This window comes from Sceloporus undulatus, chromosome 9, assembly GCF_019175285.1.
Source record: "Sceloporus undulatus isolate JIND9_A2432 ecotype Alabama chromosome 9, SceUnd_v1.1, whole genome shotgun sequence".
In the NCBI taxonomy this organism is placed as follows: domain Eukaryota; kingdom Metazoa; phylum Chordata; class Lepidosauria; order Squamata; family Phrynosomatidae; genus Sceloporus; species Sceloporus undulatus.
This window is the reverse complement of record NC_056530.1, coordinates 18,675,757-18,698,515: the sequence shown is the minus strand read 5'-3', so window position 1 is coordinate 18,698,515 and position 22,759 is coordinate 18,675,757. Positions and strand designations below refer to the sequence as shown.

Genomic DNA, 22,759 nt, shown 5'->3' with positions numbered 1-22,759 from the left:
CACCTGATCTGGACTCCTGGCATAATTTTCAAACCTATGATACTTTCCCATCATTCGAAAATTATGCAAAGGGTCTGGATCAGGTATGCGATGTGGCTGAGTTGGACAAAAAGGCATGTGATAAGATCTGTTTTCATGCTTTGAAGGCCATGCCCAACCGTGCCAGGATTGGGCAAAAATACACATGCGATAATCTCCCTAGCATTCGGTTTCCAACAGAGGCTGGCTTGACACATTGCAGAACAAATAAGTGAGGCCTGAAGGGGACTTACTCTGTTACTTCTCCTCAGCAACTAGCATTGAGAGGTATGCTAATAATGATGATGATAATTATTATTATTATTATTATTATTTATTTATTTATAGCCTGCCCAATCACTAGGAATCCGGGCGGGTTACAACAGCAAAAATACATTACAATAAAATGCTATCTAATCCATCTAATCCATTTCCTTGCCAGGAAAGCCAGAGCCAGATTATCTCCAGAAGACAACTACTTAATCTCTATGTGAAGAACTCAAGTGAAGGACATAGAACCCATCGAGTAAATAGTTTCTTTGATTACCTGCTCTTATCATGACATTTTTTTTAATATTCTACCAAAATCTTCCTTCTTTAACATAAGACCATTCAATCTAGTCCTTCTCTTTGGAACAGCAGAGAACTGTCTTTGCTCTCTTCTGCGTCATAACTCTGCAGGACTTTGCAGAATACTCAGATCTCATCCTTTTGTCTCTCTCTTCTCCAACCTGGGAAGCTGGCCCAAATGAAAGAATTTTTTCCCCTTATGGCATTGACTCATAAGAAAAGCAGTTCAGATAATCAACCTCACATTTATCCAACTGCCTTAATTCCCTAAAGTCAGCTGGGAGGCTCAACCCTAAATTTATCTAACTTCCTTCAGCTTCTTCTAAAATCATGGTTCCAGGAAGACACTTTCCCCCACCTCCTTGAATTTCACAGCTCAAATGGCTAGGAACTTCTTCTTGTTCTCCAGTCTAGATTTGTTCATGTTCAATTTGTAGCTGTCTATTCCAATGGCATGTACTACCCGCTACGCTGCACCCTTTCCATAACACGAACGCTAACATGTACTGTACTGTAACTGTACCAAGCACTCTAATGCTGGAGATTGCCTTGGTAGCAATGATGTGGGCATAACAGTGATGCCAAGCCACTGGCATTGTTAGCACCAATATGGTTTGTTAATGGCAGGACGGCTGTCTCTGTGTTATTGGCTGTGTTTGTTTTCTTACATTTAGCAGCCTGAACATTGGATAAATGGCACACATCTGAGCAATGAGATCAACGGTGCTCATTAGGGATTCTGTGCTATCGATGGTATCCATTAGACTTGTCCTCTTTTGATTTCAAAAATCCTGGTCACTGGGTAAAGCCAGGGAGTGGATTTTAGTGAATGCTGGCAGAAGAAGAGTAAACAGCAAAAATGCTATCCCCGCTCCCCAACGACTGTTATGGGCAAAATCAAAGGGGCTAAGTCTATGGATGGGGAAATTTGTTAGTTTTGGTCTTCCCTGCATTTGAATTTTTTAAAACATCACGTTTTTCCCCCTCCTCAATATAAAGCCATTTGCAAATTCTAGTAAATGCTTCAGAAATGAAAGTCTTTCCATTTGCACTGGCCAAATTTAACAGAGATCGCTATTCCCAGCATACCGAAGATTGTGTTTGTGCCTGCCAGCCACATAACTGTTGAAGATGAGGAGCCTCTCAGAAGAAAAGAAGTGGCAACCCTAATTCAGCACGAACCTGGTTAAGATATGCAAGGATGCAAAGCCAGACTTCAAAAACTTTCACCGTTTGGGGCCTGGAAGAATGAATTTACCAGTTTCTGTTTCTTCCACTGCAGATTCTTTTCATCTCACATTATTTTCATGCCCAGTATGAAGAGGTTTGCAAATTCTGGCAAGTTCTGATCCTAAATGAACTGGAATAAAACTCCTAACCATCTCCAATTATGACCAGGACTGTGCACAGTCATGAGGGACATTTGGCAAATAGGTCTCAATCCTCCTTTTCAGCTCCCCCAGTCCCCCAGAATACCCCCAAAGCCACTGGATTACCATTTTTGTTTAAAATCACAGCCAGATGATCCAATTCTCTGCAAAAACCTTTACCTTTTCAAATGAAAAACAACTTAAAACTAAAACAAAATTGAAAGATACTGGCCATTCTAGGGTTATGAAGAATGCAGTTGGTGTGACCCCATGGATGGGTGGATGCATACCTTCCAGCTCTCCCAGTTTGTCAGAAACAGTCCCGGCAATCAGCTGCTTTTAAAATGTCCTAGCTTCCCCTCTTCTCCTCCCTTTTCTCCCCTTGTGCTCAGCTTACCTCAGTTGCTGCAAACTGAAATCAAAGTGCAAAAGTAGTTTGCACTCAACTCATCAGAGGGGAGAGAACAGTGGATGGGATCTTTCCTTTCCCAGTAGGCTCAGGCAAAAATCAATGTGGTACAAGGCCTCATAGCTTGTGCAGGGACGTAGCCAAGGGGGGGTTCTTGGTGTCCGGACCCCCCTTCTGTTAGATAAAATGAATGGTGTGTGCTGCTGCGCCGCCGCACCCAAGCCCCATTATAATGGTGGCACTTAGTATGGACTCCCCCATTCCCAAAATCCTGGCTACGTCCCTGGCTTGTGTATTCATCCTCATTAATACATTGCCAAATTCACCACACTCTGATGATGCTTTGCCACATGTGTCCTGGTTTTTGTCAATAAAATGCTGACAACAAAGTGTGCGTGTGTGTGTGTGAGAAAACTGGCCCCCATCTCAGCTGCATTTGCCCACCTTTGCATTAATAGCCTGGCCCTCCATAAATCTGTCTAATCCTGTTTTAATACCATCGGTGCTTTGGAGACCATCACCACATCTCGAGGAAAGCAATTCTGTAGTTTAACTATGCTTCCCTCCCTCTCCTCATCTAGCAATAAAACACTCAGGTTTCTGGCTGCTATCACTGTTTGACTCAGCTTTTCAGACACCATGGGAGGGAGAGAAATGGGTTCAGGTATGGATGCCTGTACCTCTGCAGTGATGACAGATGCAAAAATAAAAAAGCAAATGGAGAAAACCCTCAGTCATTTCTCAATCTGCCTTGACCATTTCCCCCCACTCCTTTGTTATCTAACACAGCACTACATCAGCTGTTTGTTGCGGGAGACCAATAGGTTCTTTTCTCCAGTGTGCCAGGGACCAGCACTGTATTTATTATGCCCACTAGCAGACTCTTCATTTTTGCCATAGGGCCCTTTCATACTACATAAATATATCACTAAGAATCCAGTTCAAAAATCCTATGGAATCCAGTTGGGGGGGGGGAGTTAGTATGAGGAGGCAATACAGTATTCTGTTAAAGAATGCTAAGTATCCCTCCTTAAACTGCAAATACTAAGATTTCATAGGATGGAACCATGGCAGTTAAAGTAGAAACAGTGCTATAATTGTGTGATGTTAAAGGGCCTTTGGACGCATCCTCCACGCCAGCGGCCAGTGGCTAACAGATTGGTCCTTGGACCACTACTTTGCGTAGCACTAATCTAACTGTCAAGCCGTCTCCGTTGCTGGCCTTCTGCCCTTGATGCATTTAAAGTTGGAATGGAATTTTGTTCAGGACTTATGTGTTTATGTGTATACATTATTTCCATTCTGAATATAGCGAAATTTGCAGATTTGGGGGCACTCTTATATATATAAATAATTAGTTGATAAATTGTGAATCAAAAAGGTCTCACCCATCTGTACTAGCTCTATATTTCAGTTCTATTGGGGATGAAGGAGACCTGCAGTGACAATGTTGTCGTGAAGATAACCTTCACAGATGCCATTGCCAAAGAACCACAGCATACTCTTTCAGTATTTGACAATTGAAAACTGGGGCACATGTGGCCAAGTAACAACATCAAAGTGTGATCAAGATGGTAAAAGTTGTGAATGAGCAAAATCACACAAGCTAGGAGAGGCTGCAGCAGTTTGCTTTTGCCTGACTCTACATCCCCTCCTCTCTATCGACTGATGAGTTGAATCCCAGCTTCTTCACACTTTGGACTTGAAGAAAATTGAGGGCAAAGGGAGAAAGTGGGAGGAGGAGAGGAAAAGAATGGGAGATGTTAAAAGCAGGTGAAAAAATGGATTACAGGTGATTCACCGTTGAAGGGTATGCCATAGCACAGCCTGGCAGACCATGCAGATCATGGAGCAGAAGACACTGGGAGTATCTTAGGCAAAGCACTTGCATTTTGCCATGCGTACAATAGTGTATTTAATTTACAGAAATATTTGTATGCCATCTTTTGGACTACTCCTGGATTGAAAAACTGGGGTTTTTCTTTTAATGTTACACAATGCAGAGGTACTGCTGGCCTGTCTAAAAGACAATTTTAGGGAGTTCATGTTTTACCAAAAAGAGGAAAGGTCTGGAGATTGAAGGTTCGAGGGCTGCACTTTGGCCACTCCAAGGTAGAATGCAAACAATAAAATAATATTCCCATGCTCCAGGTGCTACCAAGAAGGTCCTATCTCAAGTCTTGGCCAGCCACTTTTGTGTCAGAAGAAGTAGTCCTTCAGAAAATGCTCTGTTGGAATTGATCTCAGCAACTGGGTTCCTTAAAGCGAATAGCTAGGCATCACAGTTTGAACATGAAACACCAAATGAAACTGCTACACAGCTTCTGTTTATTCAAACATTTCAACTTTACTACACCACCACCATCAACATAAACCTGGCAAGTAGCCCAGAAGTAAAAATACTGGCTGGGATGTTTTTTTTTTTCCCCTCTCTTGGTTGGTTGGCAAGCTTAGTATTGATTTGATGATAATGTAGGAACAAGAAAGTGTTTGATTTATGTTGAGTTGGTATCATCTACTAATTTAAAATTCTGTTCCAAGAGACCCTGGGACTCTTTGAAACCTTATCTAGAGGTTCCTTAGTTGGAAGATCAGCAGACAAATGTCCCTAAAAGATTTCCTTCTTTCCAATCATGATGTCTTCCTTCCTTGTTCAACAGCAAAGCACTGTTATTCCACTTTAACTGTGGAATAATGGAGTTTGTAGTTTGGTGAGTCCCTGGAACATTCTGGCTGCGAATTCTAAAAGCTCTTCCTAGAAATGGTTAGTCAGCCTATAGTTTTGGGCTTGCATGGTCCTTTGGGAGGTGCTTTCTTCCTTCATTGCTGCCACTCAATGGTTAACAGAAAGGGTTGTTATTTGCTCCTGCTTTGAGACTCTTGTTGTAGTGTGCTAGTAGTAGCTTTGCTTTAGATTTCGTTGGTGTGGATGAGCAAGCAGAGAAACTATGCAGAGTTTCTTCCTGACATTTCGCCAGCATCTGTGGCTATGGGCATCTTCAGAATTTTTCTGCCGCTCAGATCTGTAAATCCCAAATCTAGCTGAAGCCAAACATTTTAAATAGGGAATGATGCTTGAGACAGAGCAGAATGCTGAACTGCATTGTTGCTGTTGTTGTTCTTTGCATCTGTACCGTTGTGTCAATCCTGGGAGCAGTTCATGCTGTTTTCATTTGACTAGCTTAGGCCTTGGGCTGTCGTAGTATCCTGCCACCAAGAAACAGTTAAAGATTCAAGTATGCAGATTCAAAAGCCCCTGGCTGGGATAAAAGCAACAGACAGGTTTTTCTGTTCATCAGCACAATTTGGAGCACTGACTGGAACAAGCGTTCCTTCTTGCAATTAATGGGATTTTCATCTGCTCATTTTTAGACTAAACTGGTTGTCCTTTGCACGATGCTTCGTAAAAATCCACTGTGTAGCACAGGGTGGGCATTGTAGTGGGATTAGAACTGGAAGGTAATGTATTAAAACCCAATGTTGGTGTTACTCGCTGCTTTTCTGAGTAAGGAGGAGCAACAGCCTTATTTTTGAATAGTGATACAGCAAGCCTCCCAAGTGTTACTTTTTAAGTACAGTAGGTAAGATCCAGAGTGAGATAGTAGTTTGATCATTTGGACTCTGGGAAATGAGGATTTGAATTTCCACTAGGCCATGGAAACCCACTGGGTCACCTTGGGCAAGTGTACTTTCTCAGCCCCAGAGGAAGGCAATGGAAACCCCCTCTGACAAATCTTGTGAAGAAAACCCCAGGATACGTTCTCCTTAGGGTAATTGGAAGACAGACACAACATGAAGGTACACAACAACAGTAACAACAATCATCTGTGCTGCTGTTCCACACTATTCTTAAACACTTATCTGAGTTAGATAATGGGGGTTCTGTTCTAACATGAAAATTAAAGATCCTGTGCTGCTTTATATATGATGGGAATGGCCTTTCTCTGATGACAAGCAAAATATATACTCAACTATAGGTTGACCTCATGTATAAGTCGAGGGCAGGTTTGGGGGCCAAAATTATGGATTTTGATATGACCCGTGGATAATAAGTCGAGGGTAAAACTTAAGGGCATGTAACCAAGGATCTAAATGATGAAGCAAAGGGAAACAATGCCAAAGAACTTACAAAATCCTGGCAGGCATAACTTTGTGCTCATTTTAATGGCTGGATGGATAAGAGAATAGAGGGAGGTCAGTGCTTCCAGGACAAATGACACTCTTTCCTTTCACCAGGGGATGGTTCCCTTCTTTAAATGATGCGAGTTAATGTACAGTATCTACATTGACCCATGGATAAGTTGATGCAGGCTTTTGGGGTCAATTTTTTGACCTAAATTCCTAGACTTATACATGAGCATATACAGTAATCTAGGATACCTGAGAGATAGATGCTAACACTTCTTGGAGTGCCTGGATCAGGGTGAGGATGCTGTAGGGCTTGGAGACAATTTTGGCTTCCCAAGAATCCCAGAGGCCCACACTGTGATGCTGCAACTGCCATTTTGAGTGTCCAGAAGTGATGTTTTATCACTTCCAGTTACTTCTACTTTTTGCCATTTTGGTGGTAGTACCTGAATACTAAATCTATAACTGGAATCTGGACCAGTGTAGTTCTTTTTGGCTGGAAACATTGGGAGACTGGGGAACCAGAGGAATCGGGGGTGACGGGAAGCAAAGGCCCCATGTAGCTGCTGGCCCCACAAGCATCTTGTTAGCAGAACAGTACTAATACTATATGATCTATGAGAAGCATACACTCCAACTGTCCTGATTTGGCAGGGGCTGTCCCAATAAATCTGGTGTTGCTACACTTTTTTCCATCTGCTTTTCAAATGTCCTGGTTACTCTCTCCATCTCCCGCTTTCCCCCTTAGTTTACTTCAGTTGCTGCAAACTGAGTTCACAGGGCAAAAGTAGTTTGCATTCAGTTAACTGAACAGTGGGGAGAGGAGAGCAGAGGATGGAGTCTTGCCTTTCCCTGTAGGCTCAGAGAAGTTCTTCCTCATTAATACGTTTTGCCATCTTGACCACACTCTGAAGTTACTTGCCTTTATGTGTCCCAGTCTGTGGTATGTTAGAGAGTATGGAGAAGCCCACAATCAAGACACAAATGCAACAATGCTCTTCTGGTATTCAGTCACATCATCTTCTGTTATTCTGTATAATAGAGCTTGAACAGAAATTACTTTTTGTACTGTAACTTTCCAAATCCTCCAGCCAGCTGGCCACGCTAGTTACAAGTAACAAGTCAGTCATTACAAATGTATTGCAAATTTATGCATACAATTATCTAATGTCTTATAACTAATTATTTTCTCCAATAACTAAGACAAATTAACAATTGTAACTTAAAGTCTCTCCTCTTTTCTGTAATTGTTATGTTACAGTAGTTACGGCAGTGCACCTCACTAAATTGGTATTGTATGAGTCAGTTGCTAGAGTGAGGTTTACACTGCTGTTTCACACTCAGTTGTGGCTGTTGAACTGATGGCGAAGTAGAAGGAAGGAGTGTGTTTTTACCATGCAACCGTCAGATTATTCTGTAAAACAAACTTTAAGTGTAACTATGGGCCTCAACAGACAAGCCAAAATAAAGTTGCTTCGGATCACTTTGGAGGTATGCTGTTTAAAATGATGCATGCATCCTAAGAGTCCGGAAGCTGTGCCAAAGCCATGCTCCAGCCCTAAGGACTGTAGCACAGTTTTGGTGCAGCTTCTGGCCTCTTAAGATGCTTTGTGCCATTTAAACAGCATACCTCCAAAGTGTCCCAAAGCAACTTTAATTTGGCCTGTCTGTTCAGGTCCAAAGTTACATGTTACTTTTGAGAAACAGTGAGTTACATTTTAGAAAAGCTTACTGTTTGACATTAATGCTTTTGAGAAAGACTAAAGTTTTATTTTTAATTTTTAAAAAAGTAGTAACTGTAAGAGTAACTAAGTAGTGCAGCTTGGAACTATAACTGTGACTAACTGTGTTTCATAAAGAACTGTAGAAGCATAGATGCTTCTGAAAAGCAGGCTCTGCTTCTGCTTGCCACCACGCATGGCCAGCCTTCTCTCTTTCTCTCTCTCCTTTTTGACACCGCAGGGATTTCAGAACGAATCTGTGAAATGGCTTTGGCAGGGAGAGGGTTCGGGCGAGAACCTGCCTGCTTTTCAAAGAGAAAGCAAAATCCCACTGGATGTACCCAGGCCTTTGGGTGCGCCTGGAGTACGCGGCTGGATCCTGGCCATGCCTGCCCTTGTGAGCTTCATTCCTGGTGTTGTTATAGTTACGGTCGAAATGGCTTGGCTGTGTAAGGATGTTACCGAAGCTGTGTTCTGGATTTCCCAGAAACTTTCATCTAAGTTCAAAGTAAACATGTCTTTATTCCCTTTGCGCTGCTCTGTAGTTCTGGACATGCTGACAACGCCAAATTATGAATGCTTTTGGTGTGCGGATGTGTGCGTTTTAATAAATAGTGTGGAACCATTATTCATACAAGCAAATGGACCTTCTGCAGTAAAATATGTATTTGCTCAGAATTCTTGCCATTTCACGTATTCTGTATCATTGACCTTTCTTCCTCCATTTTGGGAGATGGTGGGATATTGATTGATCCATTGGTTGATTTTTCCCATTCTTCTCCCGTCTTGGTTTCTTCTGGTCAACAACAACATTGTTGTTATTGTTGTTTGTTTGTTGTTGTTGCTGCATTTATTTTCCACCTTTTCTCTAGTCTGAGACTCAAGTTGGTTTACAACAGTTAAAAGAAGCACAGCTAAAAAATGAACCAAATGCATTAAACATTGATTTAACTATCCATACAATTAAAACTAGTTAACAAACATAGCTACTTTACAATGGCTTTAGACCTGTATCAGTTCACACATCACATTGAAGATTTAGAGCCAAGGCCACAATTTGTAATTTTTGTATTCCATCACACTCTGGTCCTAACTCTACAACCATGCAACTATGCTTAAATGCCTGTGGCCTCTATGTTCTCTTTCATCAATGCATCTGAACAAGTAGATTCTGTGAAAGCTCATGCAAAATAGAATAACAGAATCACAGAGTCTTAGGAGTTTATCACATAGGGTTTATCCTGTGCAGAAACGGGATTTAAAATGGGACAGTCCCACAAAAGTGGGATCGTTTCCATACGACATCAGGCATTAATGCGCACAGAAAGTGGACAAATCCCACAAAGCGGGATCCTTTTCACATGACGCCGAGGGCATTGAGCATTAATCTGGCATTAACCCATGGAGAAAAGGGACAAAATCACCTACTTCTTACTTTCGGGATCGTCCCAAAAGTAAAAAGCAGCCAATTTTGTCCACTTTCTCTGCAAGTTATTTTGGCATTAATGCTCAATGACACCCAACGTGTCTGAAAACACTCCTGCTTTTGCAGGGTTTCTCTGGGATTTAAATCCTATTTCTGCGTGGGATTTAAGTACTTAACCTCCCGTGTGATAAACTCCTCCGAGGTGGAAGGGACATCATTTAGTCCAACTCCCAGCAATGCAGCAATACTAAACTGAAACATTCTTGAAAGATGTCCATCCAACCTCTGTTTAAAGATCTCCAAAGAAAGAGGGTCTGTTGCCCTCTGAGGCAATCAGTTCCACTGTCCACTCTTACTAATATTTAGTTCTTCCAAATATTTAGGTGGAATCTCTTTTATAATTTGTATCCATTGGTCCATGCTCTGCTCTCTGGAGCAGCAGAAAACAGTCTTCCATCTTCTATGTGATATCCCTTCAGATAGTTAAAGATATTCCATCTTTAGACCTCTTGGTCTTTTATCCACTCCTTCAATCATCCCTCATAAGGCTTGGTTTCCAAACCTTTGACCATCTTGGCCACCCTTCTTTGGACATGTTCCAGCTTGTCAGTATCCTTGAACCATGGTGCCCAGAAATGGACACAATATTCCAAGTGACCAAAGAAGAATAGAAATGGAATACAACTGGGAAGATTTTTCTTCTTCTTTCCATCCCTTTTTGGCTGGAGGTGTTTTAATAGTAGTAGATCCAGTTTGGGTGGGATGGGGAGCTGCAGCCCGCAGTGGATCTGGGGGTTGGAAGTCCCCCCCATAACTATCCACCCACACTAGTTTTACAGGGTCACCTTGCTCCATAGTGCATCTTGCTATGTCACAGCATAATCTCCGTCTTGAGATCAGGTCACTACTGGAGTGGCAAAGCCAAGGAGGTAGCTGCTGGGGAGCCGGGGACAAAATGAAGGTATTGCAGAGAATGAGATATTGAAAATCATTAACACTGAGTACTCTTATCTTTTCTATGCTCGCATTCCTTTGCTCACTTTGACTGCTCCTTCTTTTGGAATGCTAAATTGTATTTCTAAATGTTCAGCTGAGGTTTCTAGCTACTGCAATGCATGGGTTCTGGGGACTGAAGGGATATTTCAAACGGAGTACAATTCTTACTTGATGGGGGGGACAATACATTCATTTTATAAATCCCCCCATCATTATATTCTTGGATATAGAACTAGATTACAATTATAGAGAATTGTAAAAAGGGGGGATTGTTTAATTGCTAAAAATGTGACTTGAAAAGGTTCTCAAGTTTGTTCATTTTTTTGAGGGGGGTCTCCATTCCCCAAATCCCAAACCTATCCAATGTGTTGGAAACGTTTTTTGGGGAGTGTTTGGTAAAGCCTCACAGAGTGTGCACATGGTTCCCAAGCCAACAGTGGAGTATAGCAAGCTGTCAATCACAGGCTGTCAATCTATAATCAGAGTTGTTCACGGGAAACCTTCAAAGAACATGACTAGCCAGACCAAGATGTATAAACCTCAGCAGAAAACATTTGACCCTCCTTTAATTCTCTTTGTTTCAGACAGCTCTTTTACTTTCCTAGATATGCTCCTTGGGTTTAGATGTGGCAATAAAGAAGCTGTATAAGCAGCGTATGAATCGCAAGCAGTCAATAAAGGCCACTGTGAAAACCCCTTGCCCCACTCTGTGTCAAAAATCAAAGATCTAATCCTGTAACCAAGAAACCCGGTTTCTGCAAACTGAATAAATCATGCACACTGCTAGTTTCTCCATACATTCGTTTTACATAGTGCATTCTCTTTATCTGAGTCAAGCTTTGAGTATGTGTGTTTGGGGGCAAAGTGGGAAGAAAGGCGAAGTTCCCAGAGGTGTTACTCAACAACCATAAGATCTAGAAACTTGCTTCTTGGCTCAGATCAAAGCAGAGATCCTGCCGAAGACTTTAGAACTGTAAATCACAATATGTGAAACCCTGATCACATCCAGGGCTTCATGCACTCAGTATTACCTCTCCTCCAAAAAATTAGCATTCTTCACAAAATGGGTCAGATTATGGACTTATGAAAAACTTCTGAAATTAAACATATTTTTGCATGCGCTGGTTCACTATGCTTAATTTATTCCACTTATACCAGTCATGGCGCAGGGTGACGGTCATTATGCAGGATGCTGAAACCCTGACTCCCCATCTGCCTTGCACCTGGCTTTAGAGGTTTAATGAGAATTTATACATACAGCTTTAGTTCTTGAGGGCTAGAAATACGATAGTTTAAAAGGAAGGAGCTGAGGTGCTAAATACAAATGTCTGTTGTGGTATTGCTACATAGCTGCTATCCACTGTTGTGCGATGGTTGCTTTGTGTGTGTGTGTAAAACATTTGCATTCAAACAAACCAAGAAACACAATCAAATGTGGAATTGAAGGCTTTCGTGGCCGGCATCCATAGTTTTTTGTGGGTTTTTTGGGGCTATGTGGCCATGTTCTAGAAGACTTCTTCTAGAACATGGCCACATAGCCTGAAAAACCCATACTCTAATTTTCTATATCTACGAAACATACAAGGAAACACGTCTAACTAATAACAAAAGAAACTTAAAAATCATGTATACACACTAAATAGGGAAGCAATGGTTTCCAGCTTTCCTGTTTGTGGTTCTTTCACATTACTTCCCTAAATCCCCTTAGTTTATTAAAAAGTTAATATAATTATTAAAATAATTGAAGATGCCAGCCACAGCTGCTGGTGAAACGTCAGGAAGAAACTCTTCTTGAACATGGCCACATAGCCCGAAAAACCCACAAACAACTATGGATGCCAGCCATAAAAGCCTTTGACTGCTTTGGAGTTGACTTCAACCCATGGCGACCCTATGCATGAGAGCCCTCCAAGTCTCTCTATCCTCAGATACCCTGCTTAGCTCTTGCAGATTCATGGCTGTGGTTTCTTTGACTGAGTCTATCATAACCGGCCTTGCAAAATCAGGACAGTTGTTGGGTATTAGATGCATTTTTAAATTGGCTTGGTGGCAAATTTACTTCACTTCAGCCTGTTTTGAAGAATTTACCAACTGTGTGGGTGGGAAACAGAGCTTTAAAAACATCTAAAATGGGTAGAAAGAGAAACTGATAGATTTTTTTATCCCTGCTCTGGAGGCATTCTCCTCCAGAACCCACATTTAAGGCAAAGGCGACTGTGACAAGAATAGTGACAAATAGGAGCTTTGATCAAAGGTGTTATAAGGATTGAGCCAGTCTGGTATTCAGCAGGGAGATGTGGCTTTTGCTGTACCCAAAAGGACATTTGTATTTATAGCAGGACATCCCTGCTACTGTAGTATTAGAGCTGGATCTTAGATGCTGATATAAAAGCACCCCACCTTTGATTTTTTTTAAGCCCACTCTTAAGACAAATGACAGTAAGTTGATATAAGCATTGCTGGATCTTTCTTTTCTGGACAAGAGAACCAGCCTCCGGAGCCAAGCGGCTAGGGATGGTAACCAATGTCATCATAATTTGTGCAAAGGGATGGAAGGGGAAATGACAGATGAGGTTGCCAGTGACAGCAGGAGAAGCGGAGATGAAAGGTCATCCAAAAAGGATTCTTGAAGGGTGTCTTGCGGAGTGTAAACAAAGCCGAGAGCCAGATGGAGAAACAAGCTGATGGAGCAGCCGGAGTTTACCTGGCCAAGAACAGCACAGCACAAAAGAAAGTGTGCTAAGCTTCGGATGGCTTTGTCCAGTGCCTTTCCAATCCAGAGTCCAGGGAATTCCTTGGAAGCGTCTGTGCCGTTCTGTAATGAGGAGAGAAGCAGTGGCGGATCAGCTTCCTTGGAAGGCATAAGCTCTAATCACACTTTTCAAAATATCCATGTGTATAGGCGAGAAGATGGTTTGTGCCTGCAGTCCCACCTCTATTAAGATGGGCCAGATCTTCGAAGAGATCCATGCAATAGGCCAGGAATAGGCAACTGTACCCCTGCACCGCCAATGAAAGTACCATTGCCAATGAAACCTCCAGACTGTTTGAGTGTCTCTGAGGGATGTTGGAGGCTTGGAGGGTTGAGGGAAGCAAAGCTGTTTTGTTTTTCAGGAATTGGCAACATATGGTGTAATGACTTGAGTTTTGGACTAGGACTGGGAGAGCAGGGTTTAAATTAATACTTGTCTATGGGATATTATTATTATTATTATTATTATTATTATTATTATTATTTACAGCCTGCCTCTCACAGAGGATCAAGGCTAGTTACAATCACAAAATACTAACTTTTGTCGTTGGGCGAGTCACATCCTCTCAGCATCAGAGGAAGGCAATGACAAACTCCCTCTGAATAAATCTTGCCGAGAAAACCCCATGATAGGTTGCCTTAAGGCAGTGGTTCCCAACCTTTCTAATGCCGCGACCCTTTAATACAGTTCCTCATGTTGTGACGACCCCCAACCATACATTTATTTTCATTGCTACATGCAAATATGTGTTTTCCGATGGTCTTAGGTGACCCCTGTGAAAGGGTCATTCGAACCCCAAAGGGGTCCGGACCCACAGGTTGGAAACCACTGCCTTAAGGGTTGCCATGAGTCAGAAATGACCTGAAGGCACAAAACAATGACAGTGGCGACAACAACAGCCCATACTTTAGAAATGCACATCAATAAAATACATGTACAGATGTCCATTGTGCAATAAACAATGCATGCGGGATAAGTATTCCAGGACAAAATATTTGTCTGGAATTTTGTAAAAGTGTAAATGAGCGGAGGGAAATGGCACAGAAGTGATTTTGGAAGGAACACTTGTGATAGTGTCACAGATCAGAAAGACTTGGCCCACAAATCCCTAAAGATAGATAGAGGCTAGGGGAAGGGAAATGCAGTGATGCAACATGGGTTTGGTTTGGCTGTCTAAGTTGATTTTAATTTGAAATAGGACCCTTTTGTCGGGATATATCATGAGGTGAAAGTGTTAAAATTCAAGGTGGCTAGTCAGAGTATAAATAGCCAATAGATATAGAATCCTGACAGTTACTGGAGCTCAAGAAATTCAGGAAAATCTTAAATTGTGTGTGTCATGTGGCTTAGGGCCAATCCCTTTATGTTAGTATATGTCTTCAAGTCATCTGTCAACTTATGGCAACCCCATGAATTTCATAAGGTTTTCTTGGGAAAGGAATACTGTACTCAGAGGTAGTTTTATCAGCTCCTTCCTCTGAAATGTAGCCTACAGCACCTGGTATTTATTGGTATTCTCCCATCCAAGTACTAACCATGGTTTACTAACCATCTAAGATCAGACAGCATCTGGTGCCATATGATACACATTTCTCAGGACTGTACCATTTATGACACTACCTGGGGTAGGTGGGTTGCACATGTCAGAGTCTGGTTATGCTAGGCCTAGACATCCAGAGAGGTTTTCCTTTGCCGAAGCATTTTGAAAGATACCGTTTCCCACTTCTAGCTGAAAGAAAAGAAAAGACAAGTACTGTCCCAGAAACTCCGTACAATGTGATTTATCTGAATTCATGGATTGACTCTCAGTTTGAGTAATGAGCCAAAGTAATTTAATTTCTGTGGCCAGAGAGGCAAAATTCTGCACCCTGTATAAATAATGCAAATGAAAGAGATTCACTTTGCTTCCCCTGTTTTGCATAATTCATCCTGCTTCTTATGAGGAAGGGCAAAGAACATCACAGAACACTGTGGCCAAAAATTTTGTCAGTGTACTAAGCTGGCATAACTGCACCTATGCCAGCAATGGTGGGGGAAGAAAAGCTTTGGCCATGAAGGACATAAGAGAATGGAGAAAAAGGAGGTAGCAGATTTTGCCTGCTTTCCTTCACCGCCACTGTGTGACCCTGGAGGGAAAATGTCACTGCCAATGGAGGGCATCAACAGGACTTTGTTCCAAATCTCCTCTCTGCTTTTTTAAACACTCATGCTTCCAACCTTTGAGGCCCTGAACATAGGTTTAAAGGCTCCAAACATGAACTCCCTTCCTGGCTGCTGAAGTTTCGTTGGGCCCCGACCGCACATTTTTCAGCACACCGTCTCCAAGATCTGAGGCAGCATGCTTCTGAATATCAATTGCTGGGGAACAATCGCAGGAGAGGTCTTATCCTCATGTTCTACTTGAAGGCCTGGAAGATTTGGTTAGCCACTGCGGGAATCTGGTCTAACTAGGGCTTGGGTTTATACTTCTAGGGTTGTTATGGTGTTACATCTTTGCAGTCATACATACCCTCCAGCATTTCACAGATGAAAACCAGGGCATGTGTGGGCAAGCAACATCACAACAGCAAAAGTAAAGAGTGAGGAAGAACACACAAACTAGGAGATGCTGCAGCAGTTTGCTTTTGCCTGATGGGACACCCCCCCCCCCCCTTTGCAGAGTTCATTGAGTGCAAACTACTTTTGTACTTTAAGCTCAGTTTGCAGCAACTGAAATATGCTGAGGACAAAGGACAAAATAATAGTAGGAGAGAGGAGCTGGAACATTTTCAATTGGTTGTAACAGTGGGATGACAGAGGATTAATCAATATTGTCCCTGTCTAATAAGGGCAGTTGGAGGGTATGATCATATATGATAGAAGTGGTCTTTTAAGAGAATACTGGAATGCTTGTAAGGTTGAAATTATTTTGATTGTAAAGTAACACATATAGTTTGGCATCCTGTTAGAGACTTATGTGCACATAAGTGCTGCTTACATGCACGTGTCTCCTGTTTTATTGTTTGTCCTCAACTCACTCCATTTGCTGCAAACTGAGCTACAAATACACAACTATTCACTGGCCCTTAACCTCCATTCAAAAACCTCCTACCATCCAGACCCAGGAGCTGTCCAGCTGTTGCGTATCAATGGAAAAAGTAGGAAGAGACAATTGAGACTGTGAGGAGGGTTGCTCTGGGGTCCTGCGGGAAGGAAAAGGTGAATGCACTTAGTTTGAGAGCACCCTATCATTTCTTCTCTCTGACCAAAGTGAGACCAGCTACTTCTCTACAGTATCTCCTTCCCTTCCTTTGTAGTAAGAAGCAGCAACAAGGGGCCTGACATCTGCTGAGTGATAGGACACAAAACTGCATTTGCAGAGCTATGCACTAATGTGGGATCTCATCCATGAAGTGTATGTATGTATGTATGTATGTATTTCACTTTAGGCATTGAAGGAAAAGGTAAATTCTATCTGTAGACTCGGGCAGACATGATGCAAAAGGAAAAAAGAATAAGGAGGGAGGAGGAAAGCGCATGTTGGAGGGCAGCTCCTTTGTTGGCCAGTTTTTGAGTCTTGGCAGGCCTACCCCATCTTCTTGCAGCCTTCCCATGACCTTTAGTCCCCTGACTGATGTATGGAGGCAGAATGTGTTGCCCTTCTGCTCTCCAGTCCTGGGGCAACTGAATTTGAACCTGGGACCGCACTGCATACTTTTCCATAACATGTGTGGAATCACTGGTTACATACTGTTTCCCTACCTGTAGTCTAGAACTAGCAGGACCTCCGCTGCATCTGCGTTGGCTTTCAAGGATAAACAGTTTCAAGGAGAGGCGTGTGTCTCCTCTGTCAGACTTTAATGCCTCCTTCAGAGGCTCGGTTCCTGCTTCGAGCAGCCTTGTGATAAAAGAAAGAGCCAATCAACCCAAGAGAACATGAAACGTCTGTCAGAAGGAATGTCAGAACTTTACACGGGCATCAGGATGCTTGGGAGAGTTTGCATTTAGGTATGTTTGTTTGCAAAAACAAAGAAAAGGGGGGGAAATTGCCTATTTATATCACTCCGGAATCTTGCGGCTGAGGAATATTTTATGCATTGGAGGAAGGGAGACATAATCAGGATAAACATTGGCAGCTGGGCCCGTTCTCTCTCTGCAATATGCAAGGCAAATAAACAAAAGCCAAAGTATAACAGCCAGGGATGTGCAAGGAATCAACTCTTGAGGGCTTTTTTTTTTTCCAATGTAGACTTTGCATGCTCTATTCTGCACTCCATGGGGACAGTTTGGGACCAACTTGCTCATGGTTGGCTGCACCTGTGTCTGGGGGATGAGAATGCACCCATTTGAGAAGTGCACACTTCAGATGTGCATAAAACATTGCTCAAACATGCTTTAGTCAATGTGAAAATGCAACCAAGCAAATGTACAATTTAAAACACGTGCATTTTGGAGCATGGGGGAAGGGATGTGTTGTGTCCCATTAAGACATCAGTGACAACAGAAGAGATAAAGTGAGGAAATGAGAATGGGAGAGAGTCCCTAGATGTGGATTTTGTAGGCATGCTCTCATCCCTAATAGTACGTTGTGGCAATGACTGTCAGATTTGGTGGACTTCTTGGGCCAAAAACGTCTAGCTAAGTTCTTCTGAAACTCTCTAATGTGCGGGACTTGGAGGGTGTTTTTTTCCCCAATGTGCCAAGGACTGGCACCATATTTGTGCCCATTGACTATAACTATTTCTTTATTTTCTGTAAACTTGCAGCAGACTGGCAGACAATAGCTCATGGGTTGGCAGCAGTTTGTAGACCACCAGTTTGAGTGCCACTGGTCTAGGTGGCTTACTCTGCATGACTTCTAGGTGTGATAGTGTAAGTGCATTATAAGCCTTGCAGAAGGCGATTTTCTCTTTGTGCAAGGCCTTTATCTCTGGATGTGCAAGGGTAGCAGTGGGCTCTCAGGTGAAGGTCTGTTCCTGCCAGTTATTGGCTGGAAGGCTGCATCTAGGAGCTGTCCAGCTGTCTTTGCACATCCAAGAAAGTAGCAGCAACCTATGCCCTTGCCCAAGGATGGGGTTATATGGTTGTTTTTTACTCTTCTCCCAGTATATAAGAGCAGACAGATGGATTCCAGTCATCCCCCTGTAGCCAGTCAGTGGCCAGAGTGGACCTATGTCCAGAAACCTCTAGCTGCCTTTGCATACACTGGAAATGAGATGACGCCACCCTCTCCAAGACTACCAACAGAGTACTATGCTCTATTAGTGTTGGTATTGGATCATGGCATTGTCACAATCTTATGACCAAAGAGATGTGAAATACAAAGAAAAGGGGGGGAAAATAATTCTTTTTCACTGCCTCAAACATTCTTGGTAGCTTTGTACAAAATGTGCATCGCATGGGACCTCTGGGGCAATGACCTTTCTCCACCTTGGAGTCCCAGTGAATACCTGACCCTTCTACCTTTGATAGCTATATCTAGAAAGAGCAGTTAAAGTTAGTGCTGCACTTATGATGTTCAACAAGCAAATCCCACTGTGAATGGGGTCCAGATTTACAATCCTGGTGGTATTCTAGATTTGCTGCTTATCAGCGATGTTTGTAAATAATGGTATATGATCATTTGCAGCACTTACGGTTGGTGGGTTAGAATTGTCTGGACTGCTGTTGCACAAGACAACATTTACCCAAGACGTTATAAAAGCACAGAATCCTAGAGTTGGAAAAGACCACAAGGGCCACTGAGTCCAGCCCCTGCCATGCAGGAATACTCAATCAAAGCACTACCATTCAACCTCTGTTCATGGATCATTCCATTTCCACATCGTCTTAGTCTGCATCTCCATTGCCAAGAGGTTCTGCTTATCCACAGCTCCCATGTTTCATTTGCCTATTGTTGATCTTTCCCACCATCTCTGATTCATTTCTTTCAGTAATGTGTGATTTCCTCAGGGAACAGCTAAGCAACACTTTTGTTCTTTGTGGTGCATAACACTTAGTGCATAGAGGCTGGTATTATCATCATCACCATCACCGCTATTATTGTCATTGTTCATATTAGTATCTCACCTTTCCTCCCAAGATCTTGGCTGGTATCCTATTCAAAAGTTGCAAGACTGTAAACTGGATTTACAATCCGACATTTCACAGGTGGAAATGGGGACATGCGAAACCAAGTGATAGTAGTATGTGGCTGAGAAGGCAAAAGTTATTAATGAGGGAGTACATACAGGAGAGGAGAGACTGCAGCAGTTTGCTATTGCCTGGGTCTACAGGGAAGGACAAGATTCTGCCCCTCCAACTGGCTGCTCCCTGCGGAGTTAATTCAATGAAAACTACTTTTGCCCCTTGAATTCCAGACACTGAAGGAAGCTGAAGGCGAAGGAGGAAAATAGGAGAACAGAGAAGGTGGGACCTTTTAAAAGCAGCTGAAACAGTAGGATGACAGATTATTAATCTGGACTGTCCCTACCAAACTGGGAGAGTTGGAGGGAATGATCTCATGACTGCTGGGGATTCCTGATTACTATTTATTTATTATTTCTATTATTTTTTTATTATTCATTACTGTATTTAATGACAAAACATGACCCACAAGATCTATTGTTTCAACCTGGTAGTGCCTCAACAAATGGTTTCGGAGGCATTGAAAATTGGAGCACTGGGAAATGACATCTGCAGCATGGAGTGCCTTGATGGAAACAGTTGTGGCAAGACTCTGATGGGTCTTTCCATCTGTTTGTTCTTGACATGCTCTCCAACCAGGAGCATGGTGCAGATATCATTTCCCAGACCTTTCTAAGTAGTTTTTGGGGTGTGGCATTATGAGCTTAAATACCCTAAAGACACCAGATTCCGTCTGATCTTGGAAGTTAAACAGGGTCATCCCTAGTTAGTCCTTGGATGGGAGACCACCAAAGAATACCAGGTGCTGTAGGCTGTATTTCAGAGAAAGGAACTGGCAAAACTAATCTGAGAATTCCTTACCTAAGAAAACCCTGTGCAATTCATGGGGTCACCATAAGTCAACAGGCGACTTGGAGGCACACATACAGAGTCAGGCGTACAATGGATCTCTATCATTGTAGTTATGTGTGATGATGCAGGATCTCATAGAATCACAGAGTTGGAAGAAACCCCAAGGGTCATCCAGTCCAACAGGAATACACAATCAAAGTACCCCTGACAGATGGCCATCCAGCCTCTGTTTGAAAACCTCCAAAGAAGAAGATTCCTCCATCATAAGCATGCCTTCAACCCATGCATGGTACAACCCTTCCAAGGCTATACCACTTGATAATACTGATAAAGAAATCACACATTTGTTTGTTTTATACATTGAAACTTCCCTTCTAATGGAAAAGAAATGTGAATCTTAGCTTCTTTCTTCCTTACGTATTAAATGATAGTGTACTTCTTTCCAATTATTTTTGCTGCAAGTAGGTGAGCAGTCTATTTTTTGAGAGAAGGGTCTGCTTTTGAGGCAATTTTGTTTAGTCTTGGAGGATTTGCAGTTTAGTAAGTGATATTTGTACATTTATGGCCTAAATACGCTAAAGGCGGCAGATTCTGTATGATCTTGGAATGTAAACAGGCTCAGACATGGTTATTACTTGGATGGGATACCACCACTGAATATAAGGTGCTGTAGGCTATATTTTAGAGGAGGGAACTGGCAAAAACCATTTCTGTAGATTTCTTGCTATGGAAAACCCTATCATATTAATGGGGTTGCTGTACATTGACAGGCGACTTGAAGGTACATACACACATATTTGCAAATTTGCAAGTGCAAGGTTTTTTTTGGGGGGGGGGGTAGTGTACAAAATTTAAAGTACTTTGTTGCATGGTTTATATGAAAACAGAAACATTGGTTGGGTTCTTTGCATCATGGTGAGCAATCTTTTCGGAAACATTTTTGCACGCAGTGTATGAAGCATAAGAGAGAGAAAGGTATTAGGTGCTTTGCTCTTGCAGTGGAGCAATAACTCTCAAGGCTGTGTTGAGGCAGCCTTCTTAAACCATAAATGAAATGGAAAGCTATTTGAAGAAAAGCACTGGATAACAGTTGGCACAAATGCAGGATTCTTGCCTCCTAACAGTCCTGTTAGGTAGGCTAGTTGGAAGATGACTTATCCAAAGCCACCATTTAACCCAGTGTTCCCAAACCTTGGCACTCCAGATGTTTTGGACTTCAGCTCCCAGAATTCCTGATTGTTGGCCCAACTACCTAGGGCTTCTGGGAGATGAAGCCCAGAACACCTGGAGAACCAAAGTCTTCAAACACTTGGAGACACTGCAAACCCTATAAGAGTCATGAGTGGAGTTTGATAGCAAATTGAACTCAGAAGGTCATTTAACCACAGTGCTGGGCGGACTCTGGCTTGGTAGCCCAGGGCTTCACCCCAAACAAAATGATTAAATCAACGTTATATAGAATCCTTACAAAAACATGTGCGTTGACCTACATATATCATGCTAGGTTGGTATTCAGCACAGAGGCTGTATAATACAACTCCACTGGTGGATATTGAGACTATGCCGAAACATTGCGGGATCTTGGCCAGTGTCTGAAAAATTGAACAAGAAGGCCTGGCTGTGCGACTTTAGCTGCAATGCCGGTTGTGTGTGTCGCTTTTCCTCCCTCCGTATGCAGAATTCTTTCTTCCTGATTCACTTGGTGATTCATACAAGAGGAGGCAGAAAATGCTATTTATTTAATTAGAGCTAAAGATTTCAGGCCTCGTTTGTTCCCCAGCAGCATTAGGACATGTCACAGCTTTGGATGTTCCTCCTGGCGCTTGATGGTGATAGAGTGGAGGAGATGTCAGCAGTAATCAATGCTGCTCAGATCATTGTGATGGGCACACCAAGGAGCTCTGGCTACTTCTAATCAAAGGCCTGTTACAGACAGCCAAAATAAAGCTGCTTCGAGTCACAGTGGAGGTATGGTGTTTCAATGACGCATGCATCCTAAGAGTCCAGGAGCCACACCAAAGCCATGCTCCAGTCCTTAGGGCTGGAGCGTGGTGTGGACTTCTGGACTCGTAGACGCATGCATCATTGAATCACCATACCTCCACTGTGACTCGAAGCAGCTTTATTTTGGCTGTCTGTAACAGGCCAAAGAGAGGAACTGGAAAACCCAGGTTCAGCTAAACATGGAGCAGTGTGGTACAGTGGTTAGAGCAGGGTGGGAGTCGTGCCATTTCCCAAGATTAGGGATCTTGTAGCACCTTTGAGACTAACTGAAAGAAGAAGTTGGTAGCATGATCTTTCAGGATTTAAGCCTACTGTGCTCAGATGCAGTTTTGGAGTGGAGAGAACTGTCAAACATGGCAGTCTGAAGGAAGTAGGCTTAAGTCTACGAAAGCTCATGCTACCAACTT

The 22,759-nt window shown here is 42.6% G+C and overlaps 1 protein-coding gene across 2 annotated transcripts in view; it reads left to right on the top strand.

Moving 5' to 3' along the window:
* IGLON5 (IgLON family member 5) overlaps positions 1-22,759 on the top strand; it is a 129,513-nt gene that overhangs the window by 4,327 nt on the left and 102,427 nt on the right. The gene's annotated exons all lie outside the window — the stretch shown is intronic.